Source organism: Rhincodon typus, chromosome 22 (genome assembly GCF_021869965.1).
Source record: "Rhincodon typus isolate 14 chromosome 22, sRhiTyp1.1, whole genome shotgun sequence".
Lineage (NCBI taxonomy): Eukaryota > Metazoa > Chordata > Chondrichthyes > Orectolobiformes > Rhincodontidae > Rhincodon > Rhincodon typus.
The window spans coordinates 3,822,452-3,830,396 of NC_063353.1; the positions used below are offsets into that span (position 1 = coordinate 3,822,452).

At 47.1% G+C, this 7,945-nt stretch overlaps 1 protein-coding gene across 1 annotated transcript in view; it reads right to left on the reverse strand.

Moving 5' to 3' along the window:
* Positions 1-4,887, reverse strand: part of socs2 (suppressor of cytokine signaling 2) — a 26,831-nt gene extending 21,944 nt beyond the window's left edge. Inside the window, exon 1 of the mRNA XM_020515310.2 lies at positions 4,773-4,887. The gene's annotated coding sequence lies outside the window, so the exon portion shown is untranslated. The remainder of the gene's footprint in view (positions 1-4,772) is intronic.
* Between the last annotated feature and the right edge of the window lie 3,058 nt (positions 4,888-7,945).

Here is a 7,945-nt window from a genome sequence, read left to right on the forward strand (position 1 = left end):
CTGGGAGAGAGAGAGAGGGAGGGCACAGACTGGGAGAGAGAGAGAGATGGCACAGACTGGGAGAGAGAGAGTGCACAGACTGGGAGAGAGAGAGGGGGCACAGACTGGGAGAGAGAGAGGGTACAGAGTGGGAGAGAGAGGGCACAGACTGGGAGAGAGAGAGAGAGGGTACAGAGTGGGAGAGAGAAAGGGCACAGACTGGGAGAGAAGGACGGGGGGGCACAGACTGGGAGAGAGAGGGGACAGACTGGGAGAGAGGGACAGGGGCAGGCAGGGTGTAGTTTGCGGGAGAGAGTTTGTGCTGGTGGAGGGCGCATGGCTCACCATGTGGGTGAATATCGCATTCTGCAGCAAAGGGCACTGTTGCTGTGAGCTGGTGGCAGCCCCCACTCCCTGCCTGTCTCTCCTCTCCCACATATGGAGGCGACTTTCCAGGAATTGTGTCACGTGAAGCCTCTGGCAGTCGGCCAGCCCTTGAAGCGAAGACGGCCTGGGTCCTGACCTCAACCTGGAGTGAGGAGAGCCCCGTTCCGCCTTCCCCCGGGGGCGGAATCCAGCTACAGCTTTCTCCCTGGGGGAGGACAGAGTCTGTCCCTTGTGTCCCCTACTCAGAGGCCAGCATGCCTTTACTGTGCACAGGGCCGGGGAGACGGAGAGAGAGAGTGTGTGTGTGTGTGAGAGAGAGAGAGCTACTTCCAAGAATCCCTCGAGGTTTATAGACAGACTGACGATGATAGTGAGTCAAACCAGGACTTCCCGTTTCAGACAGAGACCCGGGATGCAGTGGACAGCGGCAGGGCCAAGAGGAGAGAAATGGAACTCATCTCGTCGATCTCCGGGACACGGGGAGAGTACATGCTCCGCTTCAGATTCTACCCGCTCAGAGAAATGTGTCATCCCCAGATTCTCTATTAATTCAGAGATAGTAGGAACTGCAGATGCTGGAGAATTTGAGATACCAAGGTGTAGAGCTGGATGAACAAAGCAGGCGAAGCAGCATCAGAGGAGCAGGAAGGCTGACGTTTCGGGCCTAGACCCTTCATCAGAAATGGGGGAGGGGAAGGGGGTTCTGAAATAAATAGGGAGAGAGGGGGAGGCGGATAGAAGATGGATAAAGGAGAAGATAGGTGGAGAGGAGACAGGCAGGACAAAGAGGCGGGGATTGAGCCAGTAAAGGTGAGTGTAGGTGGGGAGTTAGGGAGGGGATAGGCCAGTCCAGGGAGGACGGACAGGTCAAGGGGGCGGGATGAGGTTAGTAGGTAGGAGATGGGGGTGGGGCTTGGTGTGGGAGGAGGGGATCAGTGGGAGGAAGGACAGGTTGGGGAGGCCGGACGAGCTGGACTGGTTTTGGGATGCGGTTGGGGGAGGGGAGATTTTGAAGCTTGTGAAGTCCACATTGATACCATTGGGCTGCAGGGTTCCCAAGCGGAATATGAGTTGCTGTTCCTGCAACCTTCGGGTAGCATCGTTGTGGCACTGCAGGAGGCCCAGGATGGACATGTCGTATGAGGAATGCGAGGGGGAGTTGAAATGGTTCGCGACTGGGAGGTGCAGTTGTTTAGTGCGAACCGAGTGTAGGTGTTCTGCAAAGTGGTCCCCAAGCCTCCGCTTGGTTTCCCCGATGTAGAGGAGGCCACAATAGGAACAGCGGATGCAGTATACCACATTAGCAGATGTGCAGGTGAACATCTGCTTGATGTGGAAAGTCTTCTTGGGGCCTGGGATGGGGGTGAGGGGTGAGGGTGCAGGTGTAGCACTTCCTGCGGTTGCAGGGAAACGTGCCGGCTGTGGTGGGGCTGGAGGGGACTGTGGAGTGGACAAGGGAGTCCCGGAGAGAGTGGTCCCTCCGGAAAGCAGATAAGGGTGGGGAGGGAAAAATGTCTTTGGTGGTGGGGTCGGATTGCAGATCGGAGGATGATGCGTTGGATCCGGAGGTTGGTGGGGTGGTACGTGAGGACGAAGGGGATTCTGTTTTGGTTGTTATTGCGGGAAGGGGGTGTGAGGGATGAGTTGTGGGAAATGCGGGAGACACGTTCGAGGGCGTTCTCGACCACTGAGGGGGGGGAAGTTGCGGTCCTTGAAAAATGAGGACATCTGAGATGTACAGGAGTGGAATGCCTCATCCTGGGAGCAGATGCGGCGGAGGCGAAGGAATTGGGAATAGGGGATGGCATTTTTGCAGGAAGGTGGGTGGGAGGAGGAGTATTCTAGGTAGCTGTGCGAGTCGGTGGGCTTGAAATGGATATCGGTTTCTAGGTGGTTGCCAGAGATGGAGACAGAGAGGTCCAGGAAGGAGAGAGAGGTATTGGAGATGGTCCAGGTGAACTTAAGGTTGGGGTGGAAGGTGTTGGTGAAGTGGATGAACTGTTCGAGCTCCTCGTGGGAGCACGAGGCAGCGCCGATACAGTCATCAATGTAACGGTTTAGGGCCAGTGTAGGTACGGAAGAGGGATTGTTCCACGTAACCTGCGAAGCGGCAGGCATAGCTTGGGCCCACGCGGGTACCCATGGCCACCCCCTTTGTCTGTAGGAAGTGGGAGGAATTGAAAGAGAAGTTGTTGAGGGTGAGGACGAGTTCGGCTAAGCGGATGAGGGTGTCAGTGGAGGGGGACTGGTCGGGCCTGTGGGACAGGAAGAAGCAGAGGGCCTTTAGGCCATCTGCATGGGGAATGCAGGTGTATAGGGACTGGACATCCATGGTAAAGATGAGGTGCTGGGGACCGGGGAATTGGAAGTTCTGGAGGAGGTAGAGGGCATGGGTGGTGTCACGGAAGTATAGGGAAGTGTAGGTAGGGAGTTACTGGACCAAGGGGGAGAAAATAGAGTTGAGATAGGTGGAGATAAGTTCGGTGAGGCAGGAGCAGGTGGAGACAATGGGTCGACCAGGGTAGTCAGGTTTGTGGATTTTGGGAAGGAGATAGAAGCGGGCAGTGCGGGGTTGGGGAACGATGAGGTTGGAGGATGTGGGTGGAAGGTCACCTGAGGTGATGAGGTTGTGGATGGTTTGGGAGATGATGGTTTGGTGGTCAGGGGTGGGGTCATGATCAAGGGGGCGGTAAGAGGAGGTGTCAGAGAGTTGGCGCCTGGCCTCGGTGATGTAGCGGTCAGCACGCCATACTACAACTGCGCCTCCCTTGTCCGCGGGTTTTATGGTGAGGTTGGGATTGGAGTGGAGGGCTGCACGTTCTGCGGGTGAGAGGTTGGAGTAGGTGAGAGGGGTGGAGAGGTTGAGGCGATTGATGTCTCGACGGCAGTTGGAGATGAAGAGGTCGAGGTCTATTAATTGGCAGGTTTATATACAATATATATTTCTATATGTACGTGCCTGTATGCAATGTCTCATTTGTATATCTGCACACATACGTATCTATACACGCAAAATTCTTCGCCACGTATACACAGGTATAGACACGCACACATGCACACACACAGATACAGGTTTACATACACACACGCGTACATAAACGCACACATCTACACACCATCATATATACTCGCACAAACGAACAGTGACATACATATATATGCACAAACAAATACACATGCATAGCTACACCAACGGGCATACATGTACATGCATACACTCATACAGACATACACAGACACATACACATAAGTACACACACAGGCACGCATACATACACGCAAATACACACATATAACACATACATACAAACAGATACATATACTTAAACATACACAGGTAACAAATACACAGACACATAAAGGCACACATACACAGATACATATGCACAAACATACAGACAGAGACACATACACATACAAGCACACACATACACTCATACATACACACCGGCGATAAGGGCAATTTCTTGTGTGTCGGCTGGAAAAGTATTAAATATTGACCGAAAGCACTGCGGATGTTGTAAATCAGAAACAAAAACAGAAACTGCTAGAAAAGCTCAGCAACTGGAACAATTCTGAGGAAGGGTCACTCGACCCGAAACGTTAACTCTGATTTCTCTCCCCAAATGCTGCCAAGACCTGCTGAGCATTTCCAGCAATTTCCGTTTTTGTTATGTATTAAATGTTTACTAGCGAAGTCTGTTTGGCCCTAACCCAAGGTTTAGGAAAGGTGGAAGTTGTCGAAATTGCCAAGGCATCGATAACCAATCCAAATTCAGACACCTCAATCGACTTTTAACCTTTCAAGTCATGGCGTGGCTTGTCTCTGTGTGACCCTGGGAGGGCGCGGTGTGTTTGGACTTTATAAACAGAGAGGCTGATGTTTGTGTACATTGTAGAGTGTAGCCAGTAATCTGCCGGCTAGCGCACAGATGTTAGCAGGGTTTTGTTTTGTTTTGAAAAAAAGACGCTAAAGAGTTTCAAACTCGGCCTATCCTCCGCGGAAAACTAGAGAGAAATTTATTTTGAACCCTCCTAGTGACTTGTTTTTTTTGTTTTAAAAACAAAGATCAAATCTTGTTTGGCTGTGACTGGAGGGGGTGAATCTCTGGGCCCTGAGTTTTATTTACCACAAAACAATTGCAAACAGCACAAAGCCATCCGTACCTTAACGCAGCGAGGCTCAAGATAAAGCTCCAATGGTGAGCAGGTTTTGGGTTTTGCCAGGCAGCAGATTTGTCCCTGTGTTTGAACAGGGTTCTGACAGACTTAATTATGGCGTGGTGCAGGCAACCCGAGCCTAATTGTATCCCCACCCGTTAACTCCCGGGATTCGGGGTAAGACCATTGGCATCTAAAAAAGACCCAAGTGAAGGAGGTCGAGGAGAATGTGGGGAGTCACATACCTGTATATTTCAAATGCGCAAAACCGAGAACTTGTCCTGAGAGATGCCGCCACTGGAAATAACCAGGGAGTGTTCTCAAATCCACTCTGTGCACAGACTCATTCCCAGAGTAATTTCTGAAGGGGTCAATAACTGAGTTCACGTTTCTCAAAAGGGATGATGAGAATTCCTGGTCAATATTTCCTGCTGACACTTTATAGAAGGAGACACCAAGTGAACGACATTGTTTTCACCTCAAACCGTTCACTTGGTCTAAGAGCTCCACGATTTGTTCATTTTCATACCTTCATTTTGTATATTATTTTAATTAATTTGGCAGCGAACAGAATCAACCCCGTCTTCTCTTGGTGGGTGCTGCCAAATGCCTCCACATTTCCTACATTTTTACACCTTTCGGCTCCCAGACTGGGTCCACTCCTCGTTTCCAAATGTTTCCTTTTGCTTGGTTAAAATGACTGGTTTTTCCGAGAAGCTGGGCCATCGAGTCTCCCCCTCCGCTGTGTTGTTCTTTGCACATTAACGCAGCTTTCCTGGAGTGTTTCGGATGCGCCGTGTTATGGTGGTTTCAGAGGAGAGGTAGAGATGTGTAGGTCATCTGTCCCAGTTGCTCATGGGTCAATCTGGAACCCAGTTAGCAAGCAATAGGAGGCAATGCTACTGAACAAAGAGATATTTTAAAGCATTATATAAGCGGTTATTATGGAAATACTAGGTCATGTTGCGCACATGATATTCAGAGGTCACTAAAATCGCTATGGAGACTGCACGGTAACAAGTAAATACAAAAGTTCAGAAATTACAAGGGAATCTGTTTAGAGCTGTACTTAAAATATGTAATTGCAACTTGACAATTGCAAGTCTTTCTTTCCTTTTTAAACGATTCTGAAATCGTTGACAAGGTGCTATAGGAAAGATAATTTCTTTGTACATAATCATGTACACAAAGCACATTTTGCCTGAAACTCAAAACTTTTCACAAAAGACTCAATGAAAGTGGGGCCTTCAAACAAAAGATTACATCCCCGCAACTTCACCCCCTCCAAAAAAAATCACATTTGGTAGAAAATATCTTTTTCCCCCCAAAATCCAAACTGTTCACCAAAGGGTTAAAAATGTCGGCTCTTCATTTTAAAGAAAAATGATCAAAAATCAGTTACCGTACCTGGGAGAAACGCTGAGTGCTTCAGAGAAGCTTCATAGCAGCAACACGTCACGGAATATGACAGACCCTCCTCTGGCTGAGAAATCATATAATTTCACTAAAGAATCAAAAAATAACTACAAGATCACAAGAAAACGATCAGCTCAGCGGGAGAAATACTTTCCATCTGAAAACCAACTATAGGCTCAAACGAAAAATTGTTGAAACTTTCAATAGAAAATACAATGGCATCAGCATATTCCTTTCGCCTCAAATTCAAAACCTTTTCACTAAATTGTTTAAAAACATGCTGAATCTTCCCTGAAACACTGCTAATATCAGAAATAAAAGCTCAACACAGTGGTAGAATCATATTTGCAACTGATTTTTATAAAATGAAAATGAAAATGTTCTTGTGGTGCAGTGGTTGTGTCCCTACCACTGGGCCGAGAGTTAGGTTTCAAGTTCCACCTGCTCCAGATGTGTGTAATAACATCTCTTTACAGGTTGATTGGAAAAATCATAAAATGGACTTTTACGGAAGTCCAACAATTTGAGTAATTGCAGAAAATATTTGATGCACTTCTCCTGTTGCCCAGGAGATTGTTTTTCCTGTGACGTTTGTACGAAGTTTGAATTCTTTGTGAACACGTTTGATTAGCTGAAGAGGAGGGACAGGTGTTTGGGGGCTTGGGTTTCGTGTTCCCCACCGTCCTAAACATTTTATTGTGATGCACTGCTGTTTTAATTAAATTCCAACACTTTTAAATGTTTTTTTAAAGCATTTCTCATGAAAAAGAATTTCACCCACCAAGTTAAACTTTGTTTTTACTTTTGTGATGTACTATTGTTTCACACCGACGAGTCTTTCGTGATATGTTTTGATTTCCTGGTTAAAAAGTTTTCCTCCCCCCCACTTAAGCTTTCTTTGTGATGACCTTGTGGCGTAGATAAAGGAGAATCAGTGGATTTGCTGGACAGGTATTTAGATTTTCATAGGGTTTTTGATACCATCCCACAAGGACAAAAATTGCAGCACGTAGGATTCAGGGTAAAATACTAGCGTGGATTGAGAATTGGTTCCTAACAGACAGAAAATAGAGTGCAGCAATAAACAGATCTTCCAAGAATGCACACTGTTCCTAGTGGGGTACACAAGGATTAGTTGCAGGTCCTCAACTGTTCACAATCAATGTAAATTATTTGGATGTGGGCACAAAATGTAAAATTTCCAAGTTTGTTGATGACACAAACCTGTATGGGAATGTAAACATAGCAACAACAGGAAACAGGACCAGGAATAGGCCATTTGGCCCATTGAGCCTGCTCTGTATTCAATCCTATCATGGCTGACCATCTGAATCAATACCCTATTACAGCTTTCTCCCCATACCCTTTGACGCCTTTAGTTGTGAGGAAAATGCAAGGAGGTTTCAAAGGGATATGGACAGACTAATTAAAATTCAATAACATGCCAGATGGAAGATCATGTGGTTAAGCGTGAAATTATCCATTTTGGTTTTTTAAAAAAGCAGAAAGACACTGTATTTCTGAAATGATTAAATGTTGGAACATGTTGTCATCCAAAAGGACTCAGTGTCCTTGTCCATGAGTCACTAAAAGTTAGCATAGAAGTGCTGCAAGCAATGAAGAAGGTAAATGGTATATTGGCCTTCATCACTAGGAAATTTGAGCACAGAAGTAAATATGACTTGTGACAATTGTATAGTGCTATGGTGAGGTCATGCATAGAGTGTTATATACTGCTTTGGTCACTTTATCTAAGGAAGGATAGATAAAGGGAGTGTGACAGAGATTCAACAGATTAATCCCTGGGATGGCAGGATTGTCTTATGTGGAGAGATTGAGGAGACTGGGCCTGTATTCCCCACAGTTTCGAACAATAAGAGGTGATCTCACTGAAACTTACAAAATTCTTACAGGGTGTGACAGGATGGATACAGACAGGACGTATCTCCTGGTTGGTAAATCCAGAACCAGAGGACGTAGTCTCAGACTAGGGGATGGCTAT